General features: G+C 38.9%; 1 pseudogene; it reads left to right on the top strand.

Moving 5' to 3' along the window:
- Positions 1 to 15,901, top strand: part of LOC125825348 (uncharacterized) — a 142,437-nt pseudogene that overhangs the window by 24,145 nt on the left and 102,391 nt on the right.

The raw sequence follows: 15,901 nt of genomic DNA, 5'->3' as shown, positions 1-15,901 counted from the left end.
TGCCATGTTACTTGAAAATATGAACATCTCTAGGCTCATGACTCATGCTTAGCAGGTTGAAGGTGATAATATTAGTGAACAGGGTAAGGAGCGCAAGAAAGCTAGGACATGCAACTATGACTATTCTCAATAGAAATCAGGTGGTGGAAATCGCTCACAGTTTCAGCAGAAGTCTTCGACTCCAGCACCTTCATCATCCAGTGTCCCATCCTCCAAGTTCTGGAATAATCAGAAGGGTGGAGCATCAGGTTCTAAGTCTCAAGGTAGTATTTCAGGCACCAAAACCTACCCAACTTTCCCTAAGTGTGGTAAGAACTATCCGGGCTAGTGTCTTGCAGGAAAATAAAGATGTTTTCGGAGTGGTCAGTCTGTTTACAGGTTGAGGGATTGTCCTTCTAAACAGGGTCTAAGAGGCAATGCTAATCGAGCCCAGTCTACAACTTCAGCAGCACCAACAAGTCGCACAACTCAGCATGGTAACTTTTCTGGTACAGGTGGCGGACAACACCAAAACAGGCTCTATGCACTTCAGGCTCGCTAGGATCAGGAAGATTCTCCTAATGTAGTCCACTGGTACGTTACGAGTCTTTGATCTTGATGTTTATGCTTTGTTAGATCCAGGGGCTACTTTGTCTTTTGTAACTCCTTATATAGCAGTCCAATTCAGTGTTAGTCCAGAAACTCTCCCAGAACCTTTCTCAGTCTCTACTCCAGTCGGTGACCCAGTTATAGCTAGACGGGAATACAAATATTGCCCTGTCATAGTCTTTCAGAAAGTAACCTCAACAAATCTTGTAGAGTTAGAAATGGTAGACTTCGATGTCATTCTAAGCATGGATTGGTTACATTCCAGTTATGCCTTAGTCGATTGTAAACTAGGATTGTTCGTTTTCAGTTTCCAAATGAACCAATCTTAGAATGAAACGTAGTAGCTTAGCGCCTATGGGTCAATTCATGTCTTACCTTAAGGCCAGAAAGATGATCTTTAAGGGTTATCTCTATCATCTAGTTCGGGTTAAGGATTCAAGCTCTGAAACCCTAACTCTTGAGTCAGTTCCAGTGGTTAATGAGTTTCCAAAAGTGTTTCCAGAAGATCTTCCTTGAGTCCCTCCCGATAGGGAAATTGACTTTGGAATTGATCTCATTCCAGATACCCACTCTATCTCTATTCCTCCTTGTAGAATGGCTCCAGCTGAGCTAAAGGAATTGAAAGAGAAGTTGAAAGACCTTCTAGATAAGGGCTTCATCAGACCTAGTATTTTGCCATGTGGTGCACCAGTGTTGTTCGTAAAGAAGAAAGATGGTTCTCTCAGAATGTGCATTGACTATAAGCAGTTGAACAAGGTCACAATCAAGAATAGGTACCGTATCCCCATGATTGATGACTTGTTTGATCAACTTTAAGGTGCTAGTCATTTCTCAAAGATAGACCTCAGATCAGGTTATCATCAGGTTAAAGTCAGAGATAGTGACATTCCGAAGACAGCCTTCAGAACTCGGTATGGTCATAATGAATTTGTAGTCATGTCATTTGGACTAACCATGCTCTTGCAACTTTCATGGGTTTGATGAACAGAGTGTTCAAGCAGTACTTGGACTTGTTCGTTATCATCTTTATTGATGATATCCTCATTTACTCTAGGAATGAGGAAGAACATGCGAGTCATTTGAGAGTTGTTCTGCAAAACCTCAAAAATCGCCAGTTATTTGCAAAATTTAACAAGTGCAAGTTTTGGTTACAATAAGTTGCTTTTCTTGGGCATATTGTGTCTAGTGAAGGAATTCGAGTAGATTCCCAGAAGATAGAAGCAGTGAAACAATGGCCCAGACTTACCTCTGCTATAGATATCAAAGTTTCTTGGGTCTAGCGGGTTATTACAGAAGGTTCGTGGAAGGATTTTCATCCATAGCCTCACCATTGACTAGGTTGACTTAAAAGATGGTCAAGTTTCGATGGTCAGATGATTGTGAGAAAAGCTTCGCAGAATTGAAAATTAGTTTGACTACAACTCCTGTCTTGACTCTACCAGAGGGTTCAGATGGTTATGTGATCTATTGTGATGCATCCAAAGTTGGCCTAGGTTGTGTGTTGATGCAGCGATGTAAGGTTATAACTTATGCTTCTAGACAACTTAAGGTACATGAGAAGAATTACCCGACTCATGACCTCGAGCTTGCAACAGTGGTGTTTGCACTCAAGATTTGGAGACACTACTTGTATGGTGTTCATGTAGATGTTTTCATAGACCATAAGAGCTTCCAGTATGTATTCACCCAGAAAGAGTTGAATCTTTGCCAGAGAAGGTGGCTTGAGTTCCTTAAAGATTATAATATGAGCGTGCATTACCATCCAGGTAAGGAAAATGTAGTAGCAGATGCTCTTAGAAGATTATCCATGGGTAGTGTAGCACATGTTGAGGAAGAAAGAAAGGAGCTAGCAAGGGATGTTCATAGATTTGCTCGCCTAGGAGTTCGTCTTATGAGCATATCAGATGGTGGTGTAACGGTTCAGAATGGAGCATAATCTTCTTTGGTAGTGGAAGTTAAGGAAAAGCAAGACAATGATCCGATATTACTTGAATTCAAGGGTGTAGTCCACCAACAGAGAGTTGAGGTTTTCTCCCAAGGGGGAGATAGTGTGTTTCGCTACTAGGGTCGATTATGTGTTCCTAATGTGGGTTAGTTGAGACAACATATTCTTGCAGAGGCCCATAACTCCAGATATTCTATTCATCCAGGTGCCACTAAGATGTACCACGATCTCCGGGAAGTCTATTGGTGGAATGGTATGAAAAGAGATATAGCAGATTTTGTGGCTAAGTGCCCCAATTGCCAGCAAGTTAAGGTAGAACATCAAAAACTAGGAGGTATGACTAAAGAGATTGACATTCCTAATTGGAAGTGGGAAGTGATCAACATGGACTTCATCACATGTTTACCTCGTACTCGCAAACATCATGACTCCATTTGGGTGATTGTTGATAAAGTTACTAAGTCTTCTCGCTTTTTGACGGTCAGACTACAAATTTAGCGGAGGATTATGCCAAGCTTTACATTAATGAGATTGTGAGGTTGCATGTGGTTCCTTTGTCTATCATCTCAGATAGAGGTCCTCAATTTACCTCTCATTTTTGGAAGTCATTTCAGAAGGGTCTTGGTGCTCAGGTTAACCTTGGCACAACATTTCATCCACAGACGGATGGTCAGGCAGAGCGTACCATTCAGACCTTAGAAGACATGTTGAGATCTTGTGTGATCGACTTCAAGGGTAGTTGGGATGATCACCTTCCTCTTATTGAGTTTGCCTACAACAATAGTTACTATTCCAGCATTCAGATGGCCCCTTATGAGGCATTGTATGGGCGTAGATGTAGATCTCCTGTGGGCTGGTTTGAAGTAGGTGAAGCAGCCTTGATAGGGCCAGATTCAATCCATTATGCTATGGAGAAAGTGCAACTAATTAGAGACAGACTTAAGATAACCCAAAGTCTCCAGAAGTCTTACGCAGATGTAAGGAGAATGGAACTAGAGTTCCAAGTTGATGATTGGGTTTTCCTGAAGGTGTCACCTATGAAGGGGGTGATGAGGTTTGGCAAGAAAGGGAAGCTCAGTCCTAGATATGTAGTCCCTTACCGGATCTCGAAAAGGATTGGTAAAGTGGCTTATCAGTTAGAGATGCCAGCTGATTTGGCAACAGTGCATCCAGTCTTCCACATTTCACTATTGAAGAAGTGTGTGGGTGTGATCCAGCATCTGTAGTGCCATTAGAGAGTGTGGTTGTGAAGGATAGTCTCACTTATGAAGATGTACCAGTTGAAATCCTTGATCGTCAAGTTCGAAGGTTGAGAAATAAAGAAGTCGCTTCAGTCAATGATTTCTGGATGAGTCAGTCCGTAGAGGGAGCTACTTGTGAAGCAGAAGCAACCATGAAGTCCAAGTATCCTCACCTCTTTCCTTCCGATTCCATTCCAACTTGAGGTAATAGTTCCTCTTCAGTTTTTCAGTCATTCATGCGCTAATTCAGTCTTAGTATTTTGTTTCTTCAGTCTGTACTTGCATTTTTAGCGTATTTGCATGTTTTTGGAAGTCAGTTCAGTCAGAAATCAACCTTCAGTGTTTAGTGGTAGGGTTGCAACTCATTCCCTCTATTTAAGCTAATTTAGTCTTCATTCGAGGACAAATGATCCCAAGGGGGAGATATTGTAACACCTCAAAAAGCAGACACAATTTTTTTTTCCAGAAATATACTTGCAGCAGTGAACCACGACAGGGTTCATGAACCGTGATAGGGTCCACGGTCCGTAGACCTGCCCGTGGCCTTGACTTGGAAGTCACCAGGCCCAGACATCATACCACGAGCACCTTCACAGTCCGTGGTCTTGATGATGGGCCGTGGTGGCGCTTGTAGAGTCGAAGCAGTGAACCTCCCTAGCTAGCCCCTTAGACCTCCACGCCTAAGTAAGGACCACGAGGACCTTCATGGTCTGTAGTCCTTCACACGGCTCGTGGGGGAGCCCGTTGAGCCTTACCAGTAATCCCCCTAGCCAGTCCCTCCAGACCACAGCCTAAGTGGAGACCACATACATTTTCACGGTCCGTGGCCCTTCACATGGGCCGTGGTAGGGCTCGTGGACTCAGACCCTCAACTAATAGTCACCAAGTCCAGACCACGACCGACTTCACGATTCGTGGTCCCTTTCACGGTCCGTGAAGGTGGCCGTGGTCAGTCCGTCTGCAGTTTAAGTCAGGGTTATTTCAGTCTTTTCCTTATTCGTTGGACACTTAAACTACGTCGTTTTAATCCTAAATTTCATGGTTTTAGTCAGTTTAAGCCTAGAAACATAACTAGAACTTACCCAAGTCAGATCTTTATTCAAAACTTAGAAAATTAGAAGCGAAAGGAGAGAAAGAGGCGACCTACCCTAAGTTCAAGAACGCATCAAGTTTACTCCAGTTCCATCCCCAAAATCGAAAGATTTCTTCGTGGAATTCGTCACCAGGTATGTGGGATTTCACTAGTGGGTTCCTTTCACCCATTAGGTCTCTAGTTTTCAGTTAGTTTCTTGATTCCCTTATTATGACTAGACCTATGGTTTCTTGAATGTTAGAATTGTTGGGTTGTTAGCTATTAGAATGATCCATATCAGATTAATTTGTTAATATTCAGTTTATTGCATGAATTCCAAAACCCTAGCTATGTATTTCTTTAGTTCTTGAATTACACATGCTAGGTCAGATATTTCAGTTATTCAGTTATACATGCATTAATTATTAATGCATCAATTTCAGTTTAATTGTTGCATCCTCAGTTTGCATGTTCAGTTTGAGCTATCCAGTAACTTATAGAAATTCAGTCATAACGTGTAAATTACTCAATCCATTGGGAGTAGCATAATATCGAGTTGGACTGGGTTCAACGTACCCAAACAGTCCCAGAACTACTAGCCACGTAGGTTGTAAGTCCTCTCTGTGGGCGTTATTTTAGTGATCATGCCAGCATGCCTCTACACCTTTGGCCGAGTGTATTGGGTCCTCTTGATGTGGTGTATACATCGGACTCCACATTTAGCTCTTGTGGTTTTATTATCGATTATTAGTAGCTCCCACAGTTCAATCAGATTCTATTGCATTGACCATGTATCAGTATATTCAGTATTCAATCTCAGCATGCTATAAATTGGTCATTGCATTCAGTTAGCTCATTATTTATTATCTATATCATGTTCAAATTCTATCATTGCTTATTTGCTTTGTTCAGTTATATGTTATTTCAGCTTTATTCTATCCTGCATGCTCAGTACCTTTCAAGTATTGATGCATACTCTGTGCTTCATCTTCTCGTGATGTAGGTTCAGGTTCTCAGCATCCAGATTACACTTAGATCGGTTCCCAATCTCCTGTTCAGCAGAATCAGTGGTGAGTCCTCATTCTCTGAGGACAATAGTTATGAGTTTCCGTTTAGTATTTTCAGTCCTTTAGTTTCAATATTGCTAGACTTAGTTGGGGTCTGTCCTAGCATTTCTAGTCAGTTAGAGGCTATTTTCAGACATAGTTAGATTTAGCTTAGTATTGAGTTAATATCTTCTTTGTATTAAACTCATCAGTTTTTATTTATCTCAGTTATAGTTTATGGGTTTTCCCCATTAGATCAGTTTTATTTATGATTTAGCTTCCGCATCAGTTATTATTATCATTAGTATGCTCATGTCATGCCAGCAGGGTTAGCTTGGGATCACTTGTGATCCTATGTCCCGTGTCTGCGTCTTGGGTGTAGCTTGGTGCGTAACATTTACAGTTCTGCATTAATACACAACCCAAAAAAACTCTATATGCAACACAATACACCACAAAACCTTGAGTACCCTCCGGTAAGGTCAACACTAGTGCAATAGTCAACCTTTTTTTTAATTCCTAAAAGTTTTTCTCATAAGCTTCAGGCCATTGAAATTTTACTCTCTTCTAAGTTAACTTGGTCAAAGTGAACGAAATAGACGAGAACCCCTCTACGAACCTTCTATAGTATCCAGCCAAACCCAAGAAACTCCTAATATCAGTTGGAGATGTGGGTCTTGGCCAATTCTACACTGCATCTATCTTTTGAGTATAAACTTCTAATTCCATCACCAGAAACTATGTGGCCCAAGAATGCCACAGACTCAAGCCAAAACTCACATTTTGAGAACTTAGCATACAACTCCTTATCTTTCAAAGTCTGAAGAACTATTCTGAGATGGCTAGCATGATCTTCTTCATTCCTTGAATATATTTGTATGTCATCAATGAAGATGAAAACAAACATATCTAAATAAGGTTTGAAGACTCTATTCATAAGGTCCATGAACACTGCATGTGCATTAGTTAAACCAAACGACATGACCAGAAACTCATAATGACCATAACGGGTCCTGAATGTTGTCTTTGGAATATCACATTACCTTACTTTCAACTGATGGTAGCCAGATCTGAGGTCTATCTTACAAAAACAAGAAGCACCCTAAAGTTGATCGAAAAGATCATCAATTCTCGAAAGAGGATACTTATCTTAATGGTAACCTTGTTCAACTGGCGGTTATCTATACACATCCTAAGGGAACCATCTTTCTTTCTCACTAACAAGACCGGAGCGCCCCAAGGTGAGACACTTGGTCGAATGAAACCTTTCTCTAAAAGATATTTCAACTGCTCTTTAAGCTCTTTCAACTTTGCTGGTGCCATTCTATATGGCGGAATAGATATAGGACGAGTATCTTGAAGAACATCTATACCAAAGTCTATCTCTCTCTTAGGAGGGACTCCGGGTAGATCATCTGGAAAGACTTTTGGAAACTCTTTTACTACTGCAACTGACTGAATATGAGGTATCTCAACACTAGAGTCATTAACTCGGACTAAGTGATAGACACACCCTTTAGAAACCAACTTATTTGCCTTAAGGTACGAAATGAAACGACCCTTAGGCACTGCTGAACTATTTTTCCACTCTAAGACTAGCTCATTTGGAAACTCAAACTTGACAACTCGAGTTCTACAATCAATTGAGGCATAACAGGCATGAAACCAGTCCATACCAAGAATGACATCAAAATCTACCATGTCTAACTCAATTAAATCAGTCATGATACTCTTGTGATTAACGAAAATGAGACAATCACGATAGACTCTCTCTGCTAGAATAGACTCACCAACATGTGTATAAACACTGAATGGTTCACTAAGTTGCTCAGGGATAACATCAAAATTCATAGCAACATATGGAGTTACAAAAGATAAACTCTCTCCTAGGTATTGCAAAGCATAAACGGTAAAGTCAAAGACTTGGATCATAGCAGTGACAACATCTAGAGAGATCTCTTGCTTTTGGTGATTAGTGATCGCATAAAGGCAGTTTGCTCCTCCGCTAGTACCGGAAGTAGCTCCTCTAGGTGCAGCCATGTCTGGTGGAGAAAATGATGAAGATTGGGCTCTATTGCCTTGACTTCCACTACCTTGTTTGTTCTTAGGACACTCTTTCATGAAGTGACCCTCTTTCCCACACTTGAAACAACCTGACTGGCCATCATGACACTTACCTGGGTGGATTCTACCACACCTAGCACATGCAGATGCCCAGTTACCTCCTTGTGCCACACTACCTTGAGACTATGCATGTCTAGCTCTAAAGTTCTGCGAATTCTGACCATTATACTCGCCTTTGTTTCTGGGTGCAGGTGCATTAGCAGATGATGGAGCAGGTCTTTTTTGCTTCTGCCGAAAGGACGAACGATTCACATTACCTTTCTGCTGCCCAGATTCATTTCCCGTCTAAGCCTTCTTGTTCCTGAATTCCTCCCTATCCCTCAGCTTCTCTTCCTCAACCTACTCCACATAGAACATCAACCTTGATATATCTATGTCCCCAATTAACATAGCTGCTCTGCCCTCTTTGCTTGATAGACGGGACAACCCAGCAACAAATAGACTCATTCTACTCCTCATGTCCTCAACCATCTCCGAAGCATAACGGGATAGTTGGGTGAACTTCAACCCATATTCATGAACACTTAAGGAATCCTGATTAAGAGTAAGAAATTCCGGTACCTTAGCCTCTTTCAATTCTCAGGGAAAGAAATGCCCCAAGAAAACCTTCTCAAAATATGCCCAACTCGCAGGTGGTGCATCCTTATCTCTACCCTATTTCCACTGATCAAACCAAGTCCTAGCAACATTCTTCAGTTGATATACAACTAGTTCAACTCGCTCGGTATTGGCAATATGCACGACCTCAAATACCTTCTTCAGTTCCTCAATGAAATTCTTCGGATCCTCGGTAATACTCGAAATCGTGAAACTTGGAGGATTTATCCTCAAGAACTCTCGAATCCTAGAAGTATCAGCCACTTCCTGTCTAGCTCCTCTTTGTTGCCCAGCTTTGTTGGTCACAACTTTGCTCAATATTCGGATAGCCTAACGTAACTCAACATTGGTAACTTCTCCTTGAGGTTGCACTTCAGGTGCATTTGGTAACTCTTGTTCCTTAACATTACGTCTAGCAGGATGACCTCTAACTGCTCTTCATGGAGGAATGATTATCTGAAAACATGCGCAAGTAGGAATTAGAAGAAACATTTTAGAGATCAAACTCTAACGCATGAAATGAGTGTGAAAGAAGTGAGAAATTTTTCCTAAGTGTTGTAGCCTCCTAATTATAGATGTGGCGCGCTTCATACCGACCACTAGGACTCTACAGACACGATTTCATCAACTCCCTAGGACTCTTGAACTTTGTGCTTTGATACCAAGTTTGTCATGCCCCTAGCCTACACTCTGGACGTGGCTGGCACTCGAGAACCATTATTGGCCCCAAGAGAACCCTTGGCCTTGCTTACTTACTCAGCGGAAGACTTAAACACAAGAAATAATCTAAAAAAGAACTTGTGAAAATAACTTAGAATGTCTTTAAATAAACATTCAAACTTAGCCAAAATGGGAACCTCAAGTCTTAAAAACATAAGCCAATAATAAAGTAGTGACAAATGAATTTAACTAACTGACTGTCTGTTTATGAAGCCTCTCAATAACTAAGATGGATGTCGGGACAGGCCCACGACATCTTAATGAACTAATAATAAAACTGAAAGCAATAAAGGGGTCCTCCAGAAGCAAGAAGGCTCACCACAAGACTCTGAGTGCTCAAACTGGATCAACGAGGCACTGGATGCTGATCTTGGTTACTTGCGTCTGCATCATAATAAGATGCAGACCAATTGGCATCAGTACATTGAATGTACGAGTATGCGAGTTGGAATGCTAAATATAACTTACGCTTGAAAGAATCAGAAAGGAACACTTACCTTGGCTTTACTCAACTCCTGAATAACTTAACTCAATATAAAGCAATAAAGCAATAAAGCATATGCAATACATAGAAAGCTTGTAAAAATAGTAGAAACAACTCAGTTCGTAAAAGTAAATGCAATAACAAACTCAATTTTACTCATATAATAAAGTAATATAGTTTCTGTGGGAGATTCTCTAACCGACAACCACCATTATGAGCCTAAGTGGTGATACAATGTCTTGCCCACGCTGCCAGAACTGTCCTATACTTTGCCGTCATATAGAACTACTTAACTTAGTGGATCCACTAGCTTATGCTAAAAGCATCTTAAGGAGTCATCTAAAAAGTATGATCTTTTACTACCCATGATGGCTACATGGTTTATGGAGACTTGAGTTACTATGACTGGCATCCCCATATCGATGCTCAATACTACTCCCAAAATATACTTAGCTCATATGTTTTTAAAACAAACTTCTTTCTTTGATTTGAGATAATTACTCAAAACTTAGTTTAAAAGCTCTCTTGGAATCGATGTTCCCTTTCTTGCTCAAATGTAAAAACATTTTAAACTCTTTGGGAATACATAGTCCCCATATACTTCTTTGAAGAAATGAACTTCAAATCTTTACTCTTTGCTTTACTTAAAACTTAAGTCTTAGAACAAAGTTAAAACGTTTGAGAAAGACTTTTGAAAACTTTAAAGAACTTCTCTTGACTTGTTTCTTAACTTTCTAACTTGACTATTTACTTCCTTGAATTGAATTATGGATGCAAGGATTGTGATTTGTAATAGGAAAGATCTCATGATGTTTAGGAATTATTTTAGATAGCTAAACATGAGAAAAAAATCAACAATTCAATGTCTGAGGGTAGGTCCGTGACGCAGAGATGTATTTAAATTTTTTATTTGAAAACAACTTTTGAGGCAGAACGGTTCGTGACCGCTCAATGACGCGAAATGATTTTTCTCGAATCTGGGGAGCAGGTCCGCGATGCAAAGGCACTCCCCAGATTTGCCCGACGAAATTTTCTTCTTTGTTTTTTCTAGTCCCTCTAAATTCCATGGGTTCTTTCCTCAAACACTTAGACTCATACCCTCAAATAACATCAAATTCCATTCGAAAACACAACTAAAAATGTGAATTAATCTCAAGAAAACTCCAATAACACAACCCACAAGGATTCAAACGAACTACATCAATAATTTAAGGATTTACTTTCAAATCAATATACTTTGCTGAAATTGAATCAAGTTAGGCGCGTGGGTGAACTAACCCAACGCTATGTGATCTCGCATACCTTGTAGGGATCACCTCCGACGAAATTCACAAGTTAAACTTGACGATCTTGACGATCTTGCTTCTCTTCTCCTTTCTCCTCTTCTTTTCTCTTTTCTCCAAGCGTTAGTGTATTTTGGTAAAAGCGTTAACTGATCTAATTCTGATTAGACCCTAACTTAATTACCAAAAACGAAATAAAATAATTGGGTAAGAAAAAGACCAAACTACCTTTTAAAAATTCAGATTGGACTTTCCTAATTCCAACAGCCCAACTTCCAAAGGGTATACTCACTCATACGAACTCGAAATTGGAAAGATCATTCCAAGAGCTTTCCTACCATATCTGGAAGTACACCTAACTCATCGTGAGCTAGAAGCTATGTCCATTTGAAGTTGACCAAAATTCAACTTATTCTAGCTTAGCAAAATTTCCAGATTTTCATTCTTTCCAAAAATGACTATTTCCAATTATTAGCTTCTTCCTAGTTATTTCAATCTGCGAGATGTTGCAACAAGTTTAAGTCCAAAATTTTACTAAGTCAAGATTAGTTCTACGAGACCACCCTATGACCCGTAAAACCAACCACGACCCATCAAAAAGATCAGTTCTACGAGACCTCCCTAGGACCCATAGAACCAACCACGACCCATCAAACCCTTACCATAAACAAAGATCTCAATCAATTTCTCTGAATCAACCCTACTGATTAGTTCTACGATCCATCAATGTAACACCTCGAATTCAGAGAAGGGAAAATATTCACTTCTTAGTCGACTTGGAGATCCGCCAAGTGGAACCTCCTTGCCTTTTGGCTTGATCCCTGATGTCCTACATTCTGTAACTCTAGGCGAGTCGCGGAGTGGCCTTTGGCGAGCTCCAGCATGTGAGTCTTCAGTTTTTAAGTTAAGGTCTTAAAAAAAAATTCAGATTATTTTAATTCGATACTACGTCGTTTACCCAAGCCTAGGACCCCTATATAAGTGATTTTGACCCCAAATTCTATTCATTCAAGCCATTCTCTTAAATTCACCAAAAGTAATTGGATTTCTTCCTCCCAAATAATTCTCTCTCTAGATACTTGAAGAAGAAGAAGAAGAATATTCATGCTAGGGTTCAAGATCAAGCCTTCCATTCTTCAATTGCTTTGGTCTTTGATAGTAAGATATGATAGTTTTCGTCCATGGATTCCTTCCATTCATGGAGTTCCCAAATTCTCCTATTTTCAATGTTAGAATTCCCCAATTGAGTTAGGGTTTTCTTCAATTACCATGGGTTCTCTTAAATATTGATTTAAATGATTGAATTATGATTTCTTATGCATGAATTGATGAAATACTATGGTTTTATGATGATTCTCCCATGAACCCATGTAATCCCCAAGTTTTCCAATTATGATGATGTGATGTGGGTTTTGAATTATTAAAGATGAATTTATGAAAATATGCATGTCTTCTCTTTATGAAATAGATGTTAATGAATTTGAAGATGCTTTGACTTTGAAAAGATGATGAAGCATATGAATTATTGAAAATAATGCATGATCATGAAAGTATGTTTATGACTCAAGAAAGCTTATAGATGAGAGTGTCTATATGTTCTATGAAGTTTGGCCACATGACATAAATGACATCTAGATTTGCCTTCAATGCTTTTCGGGCTATTTTCCTAAATTAGGTCTTAATTAGTATGGTATCCAGATATGCCATCAATGATTATAGGCCACGATTTTAAAACTATTTCTACTAGTAGTAGGGCATCTCTATCATGAAGTGAGTGAATGTGGGCCTTAAAAGCTATTATGAAAAGTTCATGGACGGTGAAAGGTTTTCTCACGCATAGTCTAAGGATCTATCCTAATGAAACTTAACTTGGATTGGTTATCCTAGGGTACCTTTCCATGGATCATGATATAAGTCAAGACTTAATAACTACTCCGTGGGATTTATGCTTAGCACCAAGGGGATATTGAGAATGAAGCTCTTCCGTGTTGAGGTTGGGTTTTCTAGTAGCAATCTCCTTATCCCTTACCTATGTGCCACCATAGGATAATCGTCTTAAGATAGACGATGATTGTCTCAAGAGACATTAGCTAGCGGATCCACTTTAGCTAAACCCATGGTTCTACCTTGGCAAGTAGGATAACCTTTTCCGGTGTGGGAGACACCGGGGGATCATGTTATAACTCACATGGTCTCTATGTCGGTTAAGGCTCAATTTCCACATTAATAATGAACCAAGGTTGCTTCAAGGAAGTATCGTAAATATGTTTTCACATGATGTTCACTTGCATTAATCATAGTTTTATGACTTATGATTTCTGAACTCTCAAGATGCATGTTTTAGCTTGATCATTTCTTACTCATGAAAATGTCCCTTTTTAGCATGTTTTAAATGTTATTATGCATGTCTATCATACTTAGTGCATTTTTGTACTAACGCATACTCTTGCCTACATTTTTCCAACTGTAGGGTCCGATATTCAGGTTTTTTAGTTTCGTGGTTAGAGGTTGATTTTTGAGATTTGGTGAGTCCTCATGCTTCGAGGATGGATTCTCATTGATTTCAGTTTCTTTCATATTTTCAGTTTTGGACATGATGTATGGGCTAGGCCCAATTTCATTCTATTGTATTAGATGACTATGATGAGACAATGTGTTTTAGACTTCCGCTTTACTTTTATGAAAACTAATGGACTTGAAATGTTGTCTTTATTTAGTATGTTCTATTTCTTATATTATGAATGCTAAGTGGCTTGTATGGGGCCTCTCGGAGTCCTATACGCCATGTTACATCTAAGGTGTACCCCTGGGTCGTGACAATCAAACATCCTACGCCTCGTCCTATTCACTCATAGGTAAAACATCAGAAACATAAAATTTCCAAGAACTAAAGGTCATTCTTACAAGTTTCATCTACGAACTGCATACTGGTTTAGTAGGACACAACCATTAGCCAAAACATGAAGTCCTTTTCTTTCCCAGTTTCTTAGGTATTACAATTTGGATATTTTCCTATGTATTTAATACCTATACTATGCTATTTCGATCTTAACTTAAGTCATATAACTACTTAATCCCTAAATCTACCCAAAGCCCTCTCATTCTCTCAAATATCCAAATCTCCCCCAGTTCTCTCTTAAGTCCAAGGAAGGAATCTAGGGTTGAAGATTAAAGTCTCCTTCTCCCTCCGTTGTTTTTGGACTTTGATCATCAAGTTATATGGGAATTCACAAATGGATTCCATTAATTTATTGGGTCCCAAAAGATCTCCAAGTTTCCAATTCAATTTCATCAAAATTGGCTAGGATTTCATCCAATTCTCTATGGGTATCAATTTCTATGATTCAATAGTTTGATTTTAGTCTTCTTATGAATAATTTGATTCAATTACATGTTTTCCAATTGATTTCATACGGACCCTTGCATTATTCATGATTTTCACTATGGATTGATGAAGATATGAATTTTTGAAGAAAACTATGATTATGAGTAATGATTTATAATAGCTATGCATAATTTATGAAAAAGAATGTTTTATGAACTGAGGTTGTTTTTAAGATAATCATCATTGAAAATTGTGAAAGATTTTCTCACATATTAAGAAATCATGATTGGTGAAAAGTTTTCTCACACATGCATGATTTATTATTTAAGGAGCTACTATATGATGATTTAAGCTTGAATTAGTAACTTAATTGTGATTTTCCATGTATGATGATATGTTTATTAATATGACTATTTCATTGGAATTTTTACGTAGCACCGGGAGGATATTGAGATGGAGGATCTCCCGTTAGTAAATATCGAGTTTCTAGAAGCAATCTCCTTACCCCTAACTATGTGTCCCCATAAAACTTGTCTTAGAAAGACATAGCTAGTGGATCCACCTAAGCTAGAAGTTTAAGGTCCCTACCTTGGCAAGTAAAGACATCTCTTTTCGATGTGGGAGAAAGACACTAGATTCTACGTTATAGATCAAGTGGTCTATGTCGGTTAATGATAATTATCCCACAAAATGAACTAAGTTACCTTCAAAATTTTTATGAAGCTTTAATTATGTTTTAAGATGCAATGACCACATGATTTTCAATTCTTCTTTAAAGGTTTTACTATGTTTTAGCTTGGTCATGCATATCATGTTTTCCTTTATATTCCCTTATGATTATGCTTTACGTTCTTATGCATATCCCTCATACTTAGTACATGGAGTACTAATGCATACTTGTGCCTACATTGTCTCATAATGTAGGTTCCAACGCTTTTTTTCCTCCCGCTCGTGGCTAGTGATTGAGTGCTTGATCGTGAAAATTTTGTGAGTTGTCATTTCTCGAGGACCATGTCACCTTTACTTTGCTTTTATATGTTTTAGTTTTTAGATGTTGTACGTGGTGTACGTGTTACATCCCCACCACTCTTTGATGTATTAGATTGACTTGTCAAGACTACGAGTATACTTCTGCTTTTATGTCAAACTCTTTCATAATATGCAATTTTCTACTTTTCTCTATTATATTGTGTTTTATGTATGTCAAGTGACTTGTGTAGGGCCTCTCGGGGTCTTATACGACATGTCACGTCTAGAGTGTACTTTGGATCATGACAGTAGATATTCCTACGGCTCTGCCAGACCAAATTAGGGGTTGTAATACAAAAGGAACCCACAAAGATTACTCAAATTCACACCCTAAGATTGATACCTCTATGTATAGAATATACACTATAATAATAATTTCATTTGTTATTGCCAACAACACCAATGGCTACTAATATTGTATTACTTCTTCTTCATGCGTCTTGTTTA

The sequence above is a fragment of the Solanum verrucosum genome, unplaced genomic scaffold (assembly GCF_900185275.1).
Source record: "Solanum verrucosum unplaced genomic scaffold, falcon-dt-bn FXZP01000051.1, whole genome shotgun sequence".
Classification (NCBI taxonomy): domain Eukaryota; kingdom Viridiplantae; phylum Streptophyta; class Magnoliopsida; order Solanales; family Solanaceae; genus Solanum; species Solanum verrucosum.
Note: the sequence above shows the minus strand (reverse complement) of the source record. Positions and strands in the feature narration are given on the sequence as shown.